The 13,038-nt window shown below is 36.9% G+C and overlaps 3 long non-coding RNA genes across 9 annotated transcripts; all 3 read left to right on the forward strand.

Moving 5' to 3' along the window:
• Nucleotides 1-271: 271 nt before the first annotated feature.
• On the forward strand, nt 272-5,066 carry LOC121530153. 7 transcript variants are annotated; one of them, XR_005993837.1, is made up of 5 exons: nt 535-633; nt 1,747-1,873; nt 2,105-3,075; nt 3,126-3,192; nt 3,272-5,066. It is a non-coding gene; the product is annotated as an uncharacterized LOC121530153 (long non-coding RNA). The 7 variants fall into 7 exon arrangements; XR_005993836.1 differs by having other exon boundaries at nt 557-633; nt 2,105-4,263; nt 4,314-4,380; nt 4,460-5,066; XR_005993834.1 differs by having other exon boundaries at nt 536-633; nt 2,105-3,192.
• Nucleotides 5,067-5,086: 20 nt separating this feature from the next.
• LOC121530155 lies at nt 5,087-6,746 on the forward strand. Its single transcript, XR_005993839.1, has 3 exons — nt 5,087-5,452; nt 5,503-5,569; nt 5,649-6,746. It is a non-coding gene; the product is annotated as an uncharacterized LOC121530155 (long non-coding RNA).
• A 23-nt stretch (nt 6,747-6,769) lies between these two features.
• Nucleotides 6,770-10,203, forward strand: LOC121530154. Its single transcript, XR_005993838.1, has 3 exons — nt 6,770-7,828; nt 7,878-7,944; nt 8,024-10,203. It is a non-coding gene; the product is annotated as an uncharacterized LOC121530154 (long non-coding RNA).
• Nucleotides 10,204-13,038: the final 2,835 nt, after the last annotated feature.

Raw genomic sequence — 13,038 nt, forward strand, 5'->3', positions numbered from 1 at the left:
TACAATTTTTTGTGTTTAAAGTTTCTAAAAAAACCTCAGTTTAATAACGTTTAATGGAAGGAGACGCAACAAGGATTACTCGAATGGCCCAAATTATTATATTCGTGGGTAAAAAGCAAGTTCATTACGCTAACTGCTATTTTTATAAAAGTGGTTTAGCTTGCTGGATGCGGAGCGAAATAGAATTTATTGCCACCAACATATTGTTGTACGTATTTATTTGTATTTTAAAATTTGTAATATCACTTCATCCCTTCGTTTTCAGTGTATAAAAAATGGTGGTTTAATGGCGTTTACCGGAAAATGGAATTAAAATTAATTTCATGGCCGAAATCTGAATAGCCAAGAGGCTGCAATATTTACTGACGGGTACTTCAATTCAAATACAAGACCTTAGCTTTGCTGGATACAGAATAGAGAAGACTTCACTGAAAATAAAATGCAGTATGTATATTTTTTATATCGGCGTTTCGTAGCTTACTTTTTTTCTTTACTTCCAGTGTTTAAGCAAATTACGGTTTAATGGCGGCAAATAAAAATGGAAAACCTAAAAATAAAGTCAATTTTCTTATAATGAATACCACGGAAAAGGCTGCGATTATACAGACGGTCATATCTATACTTATAAAAGAGGTACATACACACATTTTCATTTTACATTTAAGGTTGTACTTTTAAACAGTTTGTCACATTCCAATGAAACCAAAAGCCAGCATGAGATTTGACCGAGTTTTTGTTGTCAATGCTAAAAGCAATTGTGTAGACATTCAGGACCTGCCACTCGCCGATGTAGTGTAGTTTTCGTTTCGCCTATATATATATATCTGTACTGTTCTTTTCAACTTCAAAGGAACAACTTCCGATCCGCTAATCCTAATTCTATTGCCATTAGACATTTTTTTAAACTTTTTTGCTGGTTGGTTATTCTGCTTGTACATAGTGATTCATGAAATGTTTGGTGTAAGGAAGTTTGATATTATTTGTATTTTATTTACACATTGTCTTCTACTACAAACGCCTTAGTAGCGAGGCTTATCTTTTATGTTAAACCATACTTTGCTAGACATTTGTCGACATTGCTTCTTTTGAGCCTGTTCTTGCCGTTTGTTCTTTTTAATATATAGCTGTACTGCTCTACCAGCCTTAAAAAGTATATAGGTTTTTCCCTTATCGCAAAAGACAATACCGCGGCCAGGAATATTCTTTATTAACTGTAATTAATCGTTACTTATTATATAATATATTAATTACCTACTGGTGATATAAATACAATTTATACGTAAAGTATAGAGGAAAGCGGAATTCATTACATGTGATTCATACAAATATATAAATTATGTTGTTAGATTAAATATTATATTGTAAAAGGAAAGGGCTTGCAGATTACTAATGGTTTCTGTCTGATTACACGTAGACTAATTATAAAATAGATAATTGCATAATTACATATACAGAACTTATGCGTAACTTGCTGTAAATGATAAGTGTTTTTCACTTAAACTAAAGGGCAATTATAGGTCAAATATAAATTATTTACAGGTGCATTAGAAACAATATATACATTTGGTGTAGATAAAATATGAATTATTTACTCGTGTTTTATAAATATGTAAATTAGGTTTGCTGATAAAACATTTTATTGTAAAGGGGAAGGGTCTTCAAACTTACTAATGGTTTGCTGGCTAGTTATACGTAGAATTTTTATATAATTTACCCTAACTTATGCACTTTTTAAATTAATTGTAGATGAACTATGCATTGTGCTGTGGAAAGAAAAATCTTTGCCCTACGCTAACCGGATTTGAATTGCTATTTGAAAAAGGTCCCCCATCGATTGACATGCTATGTGCGAAATATATATGGCTTATACATGGTAAGTACTTAATTAATACATGATATTCGGATAATATATAGGTAAGATATGAGGTATATCTAATTTGTTCTTTAGTAACATACATTTTACTGCATTGTTGTGCACTTTTGGCAATAATTGTGCAATATTTATAATACCTTTAAGAACATTTTAGGGCCAAGACTTTTAAAGGGTGTTGTGTCGGATATTTTGTAGTACCATTTGTAGTACAAAGCGTGATTTTAATTGCAGGTGTTGATGGAAACAAATACGTTACTTAAAGAGGGAGCTACAACAGCATGCGTGTGGAAACCGATGTTTGCTTATAAGGAAGGCGCTTCACAGCACACAACGCTTCTAAAGAAAGACGAATTTTCATCATGGCATTGTAACAGTGCTGTTGAAAAGAAGGCACTTAAAAAGGAAAGAGCTTTGTCCTATCATGTGGTGGATCACAAGGAAAATATTCTACATATTGAAAGAAACTTATCATAATGCTAGGGTGTGTAAATGTTAGCTTGTGTAAAAAACCAATAATGGTAACTCCATGAATGTATGAAAATTTAACAAATGTTACCATAAGTTAGTAGTATTGTAAGCTGTCGTGTGCAATGTATAATTAATGTTTCAAAGATGTTATTAGTTTAAGCATATGTTAAGCCACGATTATTGTAACACAATGAGCTTGTACACATAGTTAAGCTAGACATAAGTAATGTTCAGCCAATTGCCAGACAATGTTAAGATAATCAATGAGGTAGAAAGGAAGAAAACGACTCAAAGAAGGAAAAGGAGCCCAAGAAGACTGCCAAGGAGTCCAAGAAAGAAACCCCCAAAGCCGCAGAGCAAAACAAAAACAATGATCAGTCCACGATTGATCTCTTTACAGCCAAGAAAGCGGACACCAGCAAGAAAGAGAAGCCAGAAGTTAAGACTGCGGAGAAAGGCAAGAAGAAAGATCAAACCACAGACGATCCCAAGCCAAAAGAAGCTCCCAAAAAGGATACACCAAAAACCTTAGGGAAGCCAAAGAAGGAGGAATCAGTAGAAAAGAGCAACAAAGAAGAAAAGTCCCAGAAAGAAAAAGAAGAAGACTCACCTGCCGCCAGTAATCAAAAATAAACAAGCAGGAAGAGTAAAGGCAAAAAACAGAAGGAGGAGGTCAACCAGAAGAAAGAAAACGACTCAAGGAAGGAAAAGGACCCCAAGAAGACTACCAAGAAGTACAAGAAAGAACCCCCTAAATATTGTTTATTAATACGCTTTTTTACAGGTTCAACATTCGACGCAAGCGTTACATAGGAATTGGCGATAACACAACAGACAATCGGATACATGAGGTTGGCTATAACAGAGGCTCTTTCCAGTATACGGCCCTCTGTAGAGAAACTGACTCACATTATTGGCGTTGTTTAACAGATAACATGAAGAAGAGGACACTAACGGATCGCTAACCAACACATCATATGCTCCTATATATTGGACTCCTTCAAGCGGACGACGATTGATGGTATCAATGTTGTTTGATAGACGGCGCTGTAAAACTAAAGGCGCATTACACGTCCGTCTCTAGGTTACATACATGAACAAATAAGACATACCAAAGACAATTTGGATTATATTAAGGATAACGCAAATGTTATACCACACTAGTGATGGTAGAACAATAATAAGAAATGTTAATACTTAAGAATGTTAACCTAAGCAAAAATTGTAAACAAAGCAAAGATTGCACTATATAGATACTGCACTCAGAGCTGTAAGAATATGTTAAAAGTATCTTAAGTAGTCGTAAACAATGTATACACAATGTTCCGAACGATGTTATTAGTTTAAGCAACTGTTAAGCCGTATATAATGTAACACAATGAGCTTGTACACATAGTTAAGCTAGACATAAGTAACGTTCAGCCAATTGCCAGACAATGTTAAGATAATCAATGAGGTAGAAAGGAAGAAAACGACTCAAAGAAGGAAAAGGAGCCCAAGAAGACTGCCAAGGAGTCCAAGAAAGAAACCCCCAAAGCCGCAGAGCAAAACAAAAACAATGATCAGTCCACGATTGATCTCTTTACAGCCAAGAAAGCGGACACCAGCAAGAAAGAGAAGCCAGAAGTTAAGACTGCGGAGAAAGGCAAGAAGAAAGATCAAACCACAGACGATTCCAAGCCAAAAGAAGCTCCCAAAAAGGATACACCAAAAACCTTAGGGAAGCCAAAGAAGGAGGAATCAGTAGAAAAGAGCAACAAAGAAGAAAAGTCCCAGAAAGAAAAAGAAGAAGACTCACCTGCCGCCAGTAATCAAAAATAAACAAGCAGGAAGAGTAAAGGCAAAAAACAGAAGGAGGAGGTCAACCAGAAGGAAGAAAACGACCCAAGGAAGGAAAAGGACCCCAAGAAGACTACCAAGAAGTACAAGAAAGAACCCCCTAAATATTGTTTATTAATACGCTTTTTTACAGGTTCAACATTCGACGCAAGCGTTACATAGGAATTGGCGATAACACAACAGACAATCGGATACATGAGGTTGGCTATAACAGAGGCTCTTTCCAGTATACGGCCCTCTGTAGAGAAACTGACTCACATTATTGGCGTTGTTTAACAGATAACATGAAGAAGAGGACACTAACGGATCGCTAACCAACACATCATATGCTCCTATATATTGGACTCCTTCAAGCGGACGACGATTGATGGTATCAATGTTGTTTGATAGACGGCGCTGTAAAACTAAAGGCGCATTACACGTCCGTCTCTAGGTTACATACATGAACAAATAAGACATACCAAAGACAATTTGGATTATATTAAGGATAACGCAAATGTTATACCACACTAGTGATGGTAGAACAATAATAAGAAATGTTAATACTTAAGAATGTTAACCTAAGCAAAAATTGTAAACAAAGCAAAGATTGCACTATATAGATACTGCACTCAGAGCTGTAAGAATATGTTAAAAGTATCTTAAGTAGTCGTAAACAATGTATACACAATGTTCCGAACGATGTTATTAGTTTAAGCAACTGTTAAGCCGTATATAATGTAACACAATGAGCTTGTACACATAGTTAAGCTAGACATAAGTAACGTTCAGCCAATTGCCAGACAATGTTAAGATAATCAATGAGGTAGAAAGGAAGAAAACGACTCAAAGAAGGAAAAGGAGCCCAAGAAGACTGCCAAGGAGTCCAAGAAAGAAACCCCCAAAGCCGCAGAGCAAAAACAAAAACAATGATCAGTCCACGATTGATCTCTTTACAGCCAAGAAAGCGGACACCAGCAAGAAAGAGAAGCCAGAAGTTAAGACTGCGGAGAAAGGCAAGAAGAAAGATCAAACCACAGACGATTCCAAGCCAAAAGAAGCTCCCAAAAAGGATACACCAAAAACCTTAGGGAAGCCAAAGAAGGAGGAATCAGTAGAAAAGAGCAACAAAGAAGAAAAGTCCCAGAAAGAAAAAGAAGAAGACTCACCTGCCGCCAGTAATCAAAAATAAACAAGCAGGAAGAGTAAAGGCAAAAAACAGAAGGAGGAGGTCAACCAGAAGGAAGAAAACGACCCAAGGAAGGAAAAGGACCCCAAGAAGACTACCAAGAAGTACAAGAAAGAACCCCCTAAATATTGTTTATTAATACGCTTTTTTACAGGTTCAACATTCGACGCAAGCGTTACATAGGAATTGGCGATAACACAACAGACAATCGGATACATGAGGTTGGCTATAACAGAGGCTCTTTCCAGTATACGGCCCTCTGTAGAGAAACTGACTCACATTATTGGCGTTGTTTAACAGATAACATGAAGAAGAGGACACTAACGGATCGCTAACCAACACATCATATGCTCCTATATATTGGACTCCTTCAAGCGGACGACGATTGATGGTATCAATGTTGTTTGATAGACGGCGCTGTAAAACTAAAGGCGCATTACACGTCCGTCTCTAGGTTACATACATGAACAAATAAGACATACCAAAGACAATTTGGATTATATTAAGGATAACGCAAATGTTATACCACACTAGTGATGGTAGAACAATAATAAGAAATGTTAATACTTAAGAATGTTAACCTAAGCAAAAATTGTAAACAAAGCAAAGATTGCACTATATAGATACTGCACTCAGAGCTGTAAGAATATGTTAAAAGTATCTTAAGTAGTCGTAAACAATGTATACACAATGTTCCGAACGATGTTATTAGTTTAAGCAACTGTTAAGCCGTATATAATGTAACACAATGAGCTTGTACACATAGTTAAGCTAGACATAAGTAACGTTCAGCCAATTGCCAGACAATGTTAAGATAATCAATGAGGTAGAAAGGAAGAAAACGACTCAAAGAAGGAAAAGGAGCCCAAGAAGACTGCCAAGGAGTCCAAGAAAGAAACCCCCAAAGCCGCAGAGCAAAACAAAAACAATGATCAGTCCACGATTGATCTCTTTACAGCCAAGAAAGCGGACACCAGCAAGAAAGAGAAGCCAGAAGTTAAGACTGCGGAGAAAGGCAAGAAGAAAGATCAAACCACAGACGATTCCAAGCCAAAAGAAGCTCCCAAAAAGGATACACCAAAAACCTTAGGGAAGCCAAAGAAGGAGGAATCAGTAGAAAAGAGCAACAAAGAAGAAAAGTCCCAGAAAGAAAAAGAAGAAGACTCACCTGCCGCCAGTAATCAAAAATAAACAAGCAGGAAGAGTAAAGGCAAAAAACAGAAGGAGGAGGTCAACCAGAAGGAAGAAAACGACTCAAGGAAGGAAAAGGACCCCAAGAAGACTACCAAGAAGTACAAGAAAGAACCCCCTAAATATTGTTTATTAATACGCTTTTTTACAGGTTCAACATTCGACGCAAGCGTTACATAGGAATTGGCGATAACACAACAGACAATCGGATACATAATGTTGTCTATAACAGAGGCTCTTTCCAGCATACGGCCCTTTGTAGAGAAACTGACTCACATTATTGGCGTTGTTTAACAGATAACATGAAGAAGAGGACACTAACGGATCGCTAACCAACACATCATATGCTCCTATATATTGGACTCCTTCAAGCGGACGACGATTGATGGTATCAATGTTGTTTGATAGACGGCGCTGTAAAACTAAAGGCGCATTACACGTCCGTCTCTAGGTTACATACATGAACAAATAAGACATACCAAAGACAATTTGGATTATATTAAGGATAACGCAAATGTTATACCACACTAGTGATGGTAGAACAATAATAAGAAATGTTAATACTTAAGAATGTTAACCTAAGCAAAAATTGTAAACAAAGCAAAGATTGCACTATATAGATACTGCACTCAGAGCTGTAAGAATATGTTAAAAGTATCTTAAGTAGTCGTAAACAATGTATACACAATGTTCCGAACGATGTTATTAGTTTAAGCAACTGTTAAGCCGTATATAATGTAACACAATGAGCTTGTACACATAGTTAAGCTAGACATAAGTAACGTTCAGCCAATTGCCAGACAATGTTAAGATAATCAATGAGGTAGAAAGGAAGAAAACGACTCAAAGAAGGAAAAGGAGCCCAAGAAGACTGCCAAGGAGTCCAAGAAAGAAACCCCCAAAGCCGCAGAGCAAAACAAAAACAATGATCAGTCCACGATTGATCTCTTTACAGCCAAGAAAGCGGACACCAGCAAGAAAGAGAAGCCAGAAGTTAAGACTGCGGAGAAAGGCAAGAAGAAAGATCAAACCACAGACGATTCCAAGCCAAAAGAAGCTCCCAAAAAGGATACACCAAAAACCTTAGGGAAGCCAAAGAAGGAGGAATCAGTAGAAAAGAGCAACAAAGAAGAAAAGTCCCAGAAAGAAAAAGAAGAAGACTCACCTGCCGCCAGTAATCAAAAATAAACAAGCAGGAAGAGTAAAGGCAAAAAACAGAAGGAGGAGGTCAACCAGAAGGAAGAAAACGACTCAAGGAAGGAAAAGGACCCCAAGAAGACTACCAAGAAGTACAAGAAAGAACCCCTAAATATTGTTTATTAATACGCTTTTTTACAGGTTCAACATTCGACGCAAGCGTTACATAGGAATTGGCGATAACACAACAGACAATCGGATACATGAGGTTGTCTATAACAGAGGCTCTTTCCAGTATACGGCCCTTTGTAGAGAAACTGACTCACATTATTGGCGTTGTTTAACAGATAACATGAAGAAGAGGACACTAACGGATCGCTAACCAACACATCATATGCTCCTATATATTGGACTCCTTCAAGCGGACGACGATTGATGGTATCAATGTTGTTTGATAGACGGCGCTGTAAAACTAAAGGCGCATTACACGTCCGTCTCTAGGTTACATACATGAACAAATAAGACATACCAAAGACAATTTGGATTATATTAAGGATAACGCAAATGTTATACCACACTAGTGATGGTAGAACAATAATAAGAAATGTTAATACTTAAGAATGTTAACCTAAGCAAAAATTGTAAACAAAGCAAAGATTGCACTATATAGATACTGCACTCAGAGCTGTAAGAATATGTTAAAAGTATCTTAAGTAGTCGTAAACAATGTATACACAATGTTCCGAACGATGTTATTAGTTTAAGCAACTGTTAAGCCGTATATAATGTAACACAATGAGCTTGTACACATAGTTAAGCTAGACATAAGTAACGTTCAGCCAATTGCCAGACAATGTTAAGATAATCAATGAGGTAGAAAGGAAGAAAACGACTCAAAGAAGGAAAAGGAGCCCAAGAAGACTGCCAAGGAGTCCAAGAAAGAAACCCCCAAAGCCGCAGAGCAAAACAAAAACAATGATCAGTCCACGATTGATCTCTTTACAGCCAAGAAAGCGGACACCAGCAAGAAAGAGAAGCCAGAAGTTAAGACTGCGGAGAAAGGCAAGAAGAAAGATCAAACCACAGACGATTCCAAGCCAAAAGAAGCTCCCAAAAAGGATACACCAAAAACCTTAGGGAAGCCAAAGAAGGAGGAATCAGTAGAAAAGAGCAACAAAGAAGAAAAGTCCCAGAAAGAAAAAGAAGAAGACTCACCTGCCGCCAGTAATCAAAAATAAACAAGCAGGAAGAGTAAAGGCAAAAAACAGAAGGAGGAGGTCAACCAGAAGGAAGAAAACGACTCAAGGAAGGAAAAGGACCCCAAGAAGACTACCAAGAAGTACAAGAAAGAACCCCCTAAATATTGTTTATTAATACGCTTTTTTACAGGTTCAACATTCGACGCAAGCGTTACATAGGAATTGGCGATAACACAACAGACAATCGGATACATGAGGTTGGCTATAACAGAGGCTCTTTCCAGTATACGGCCCTCTGTAGAGAAACTGACTCACATTATTGGCGTTGTTTAACAGATAACATGAAGAAGAGGACACTAACGGATCGCTAACCAACACATCATATGCTCCTATATATTGGACTCCTTCAAGCGGACGACGATTGATGGTATCAATGTTGTTTGATAGACGGCGCTGTAAAACTAAAGGCGCATTACACGTCCGTCTCTAGGTTACATACATGAACAAATAAGACATACCAAAGACAATTTGGATTATATTAAGGATAACGCAAATGTTATACCACACTAGTGATGGTAGAACAATAATAAGAAATGTTAATACTTAAGAATGTTAACCTAAGCAAAAATTGTAAACAAAGCAAAGATTGCACTATATAGATACTGCACTCAGAGCTGTAAGAATATGTTAAAAGTATCTTAAGTAGTCGTAAACAATGTATACACAATGTTCCGAACGATGTTATTAGTTTAAGCAACTGTTAAGCCGTATATAATGTAACACAATGAGCTTGTACACATAGTTAAGCTAGACATAAGTAACGTTCAGCCAATTGCCAGACAATGTTAAGATAATCAATGAGGTAGAAAGGAAGAAAACGACTCAAAGAAGGAAAAGGAGCCCAAGAAGACTGCCAAGGAGTCCAAGAAAGAAACCCCCAAAGCCGCAGAGCAAAACAAAAACAATGATCAGTCCACGATTGATCTCTTTACAGCCAAGAAAGCGGACACCAGCAAGAAAGAGAAGCCAGAAGTTAAGACTGCGGAGAAAGGCAAGAAGAAAGATCAAACCACAGACGATTCCAAGCCAAAAGAAGCTCCCAAAAAGGATACACCAAAAACCTTAGGGAAGCCAAAGAAGGAGGAATCAGTAGAAAAGAGCAACAAAGAAGAAAAGTCCCAGAAAGAAAAAGAAGAAGACTCACCTGCCGCCAGTAATCAAAAATAAACAAGCAGGAAGAGTAAAGGCAAAAAACAGAAGGAGGAGGTCAACCAGAAGGAAGAAAACGACCCAAGGAAGGAAAAGGACCCCAAGAAGACTACCAAGAAGTACAAGAAAGAACCCCAAAAATTTTATTAATATTTAGGTTCACATACACAAGAAAAAAAGAAACAAAAAAAAAAACAAACAAAAAATAAAAAAAACAAATATCCCAGCAAAAAAACCACAAAAAAAAAATTACTAAAAAAGAAAAAATAAAAAAAAAAAAAAAAAAAAAAAAAACAAAAAACCAAACAAAACAAAAAAAAACAAAAAAAAAACAAACAACCCAAAAACGAAAAAAAAAAAAAAAAAAAAAAAAGCAAAAAAAAAAAAAAAAAAAAAAAAAAAAAAAAAAAAAAAAAAAATTAAGGATAACGCAAATGTTATACCACACTAGTGATGGTAGAACAATAATAAGAAATGTTAATACTTAAGAATGTTAACCTAAGCAAAATTGTAACAAAGCAAAGATTGCACTATATAGATACTGCACTCGAGCTGTAGAATATGTAAGTATCTTAAGTAGCGAAACAATGTATACACATGTCGAACGATGTTATTAGTTTAAGCAACTGTTAGCCGTATATAATGTAACACAATGAGTTTGTCACATAGTTAAGCTAGACATAAGTAACGTTCAGCCAATTGCCAGACAATGTTAAGATAATCAATGAGGTAGAAAGGAAGAAAACGACTCAAAGAAGGAAAAGGAGCCCAAGAAGACTGCCAAGGAGTCCAAGAAAGAAACCCCCAAAGCCGCAGAGCAAAACAAAAACAATGATCAGTCCACGATTGATCTCTTTACAGCCAAGAAAGCGGACACCAGCAAGAAAGAGAAGCCAGAAGTTAAGACTGCGGAGAAAGGCAAGAAGAAAGATCAAACCACAGACGATTCCAAGCCAAAAGAAGCTCCCAAAAAGGATACACCAAAAACCTTAGGGAAGCCAAAGAAGGAGGAATCAGTAGAAAAGAGCAACAAAGAAGAAAAGTCCCAGAAAGAAAAAGAAGAAGACTCACCTGCCGCCAGTAATCAAAAATAAACAAGCAGGAAGAGTAAAGGCAAAAAACAGAAGGAGGAGGTCAACCAGAAGGAAGAAAACGACCCAAGGAAGGAAAAGGACCCCAAGAAGACTACCAAGAAGTACAAGAAAGAACCCCCTAAATATTGTTTATTAATACGCTTTTTTACAGGTTCAACATTCGACGCAAGCGTTACATAGGAATTGGCGATAACACAACAGACAATCGGATAACATGAGGTTGGCTATAACAGAGGCTCTTTCCAGTATACGGCCCTCTGTAGAGAAACTGACTCACATTATTGGCGTTGTTTAACAGATAACATGAAGAAGAGGACACTAACGGATCGCTAACCAACACATCATATGCTCCTATATATTGGACTCCTTCAAGCGGACGACGATTGATGGTATCAATGTTGTTTGATAGACGGCGCTGTAAAACTAAAGGCGCATTACACGTCCGTCTCTAGGTTACATACATGAACAAATAAGACATACCAAAGACAATTTGGATTATATTAAGGATAACGCAAATGTTATACCACACTAGTGATGGTAGAACAATAATAAGAAATGTTAATACTTAAGAATGTTAACCTAAGCAAAAATTGTAAACAAAGCAAAGATTGCACTATATAGATACTGCACTCAGAGCTGTAGCAGAATATGTTAAAAGTATCTTGTAGTCGTAAACAATGTATACACAATGTTCCGAACGATGTTATTAGTTTAAGCAACTGTTAAGCCGTATATAATGTGTAAAACACAATGAGCTTGTACATAGTTAAGCTAGACATAAGTAACGTTCAGCCAATTGCCAGACAATGTTAAGATAATCAATGAGGTAGAAAGGAAGAAAACGACTCAAAAGAAGGAAAAGGAGCCCAAGAAGACTGCCAAGGAGTCCAAGAAAGAAACCCCAAAGCCGCAGAGCCAAAACAAAAACAATGATCAGTACCACGATTGATCTCTTTACAGCCAAGAAAGCGGACACCAGCAAGAAAGAGAAGCCAGAAGTTAAGACTGCGGAGAAAGGCAAAGGTAAGAAGAGATCAAATTACAGACGATTCCAAAAAGAAGCTCCCAAAAGGAGATACACCAAAAACCTTAGGGGAAGCCAAAGAAGGAGGAATCAGTAGAAAAAAGAGCAACAAAGAAGAAAAGTCCCAGAAAGAAAAGAAGAAGACTCACCTGCTGCAATCAAAAAATAAACAAGCAGGAAGAGAAAGGCAAAACAGAAGGAGGAGGTCAACCAGAAGGAAGAAAACGACTCAAGAAGGTGAGAAAAGGACCCCAAGAAGACTACCAAGAAAGTACAAGAAAGAACCTAAATATTGTTTATTAATACAGTTTTTTTGTTCAAATATTATCTGACGTTATTTTTACATAGGAATTGGCGATAACACAACAGACAATCGGATACATGAGGTTGGCTAATAACAGAGGCTCTTTCCAGTATATTGCCTTCAGGAGGAAACTGACCTACATTATTGGCGTTGTTTCTTGAACAGATAACATGAAGAAGAGGACACTAACGGACTGCTAACCAACACATCATATGCTCCCATATATTGGACTCTTCAAGTGGACGACGATTGATGGTATCAATGTTGTTTGATAGACGGCGCTGTAAAACTAAAGGCGCATTACACGTCCGTCTCAGGTTACATACACGAACAACAAGACATACCAAAGACAATTCGATTATATTAAGTGATGTAACTGCAAATGTTATACCACACCCGTGATGGTAGAACAACAATAAGGAATGTTAATACTTAAGAATGTTAACCTAAGCAAAATTGTAAATTAAAGCAAAGATTGTACCATAGGATACCGAAAATTAGATAAGAATATGTTAAAAGTATCTTAAGTAGT

The sequence above is a fragment of the Drosophila eugracilis genome, unplaced genomic scaffold (genome assembly GCF_018153835.1).
Source record: "Drosophila eugracilis isolate 14026-0451.02 unplaced genomic scaffold, ASM1815383v1 contig_341, whole genome shotgun sequence".
Classification (NCBI taxonomy): Eukaryota; Metazoa; Arthropoda; class Insecta; order Diptera; family Drosophilidae; genus Drosophila; species Drosophila eugracilis.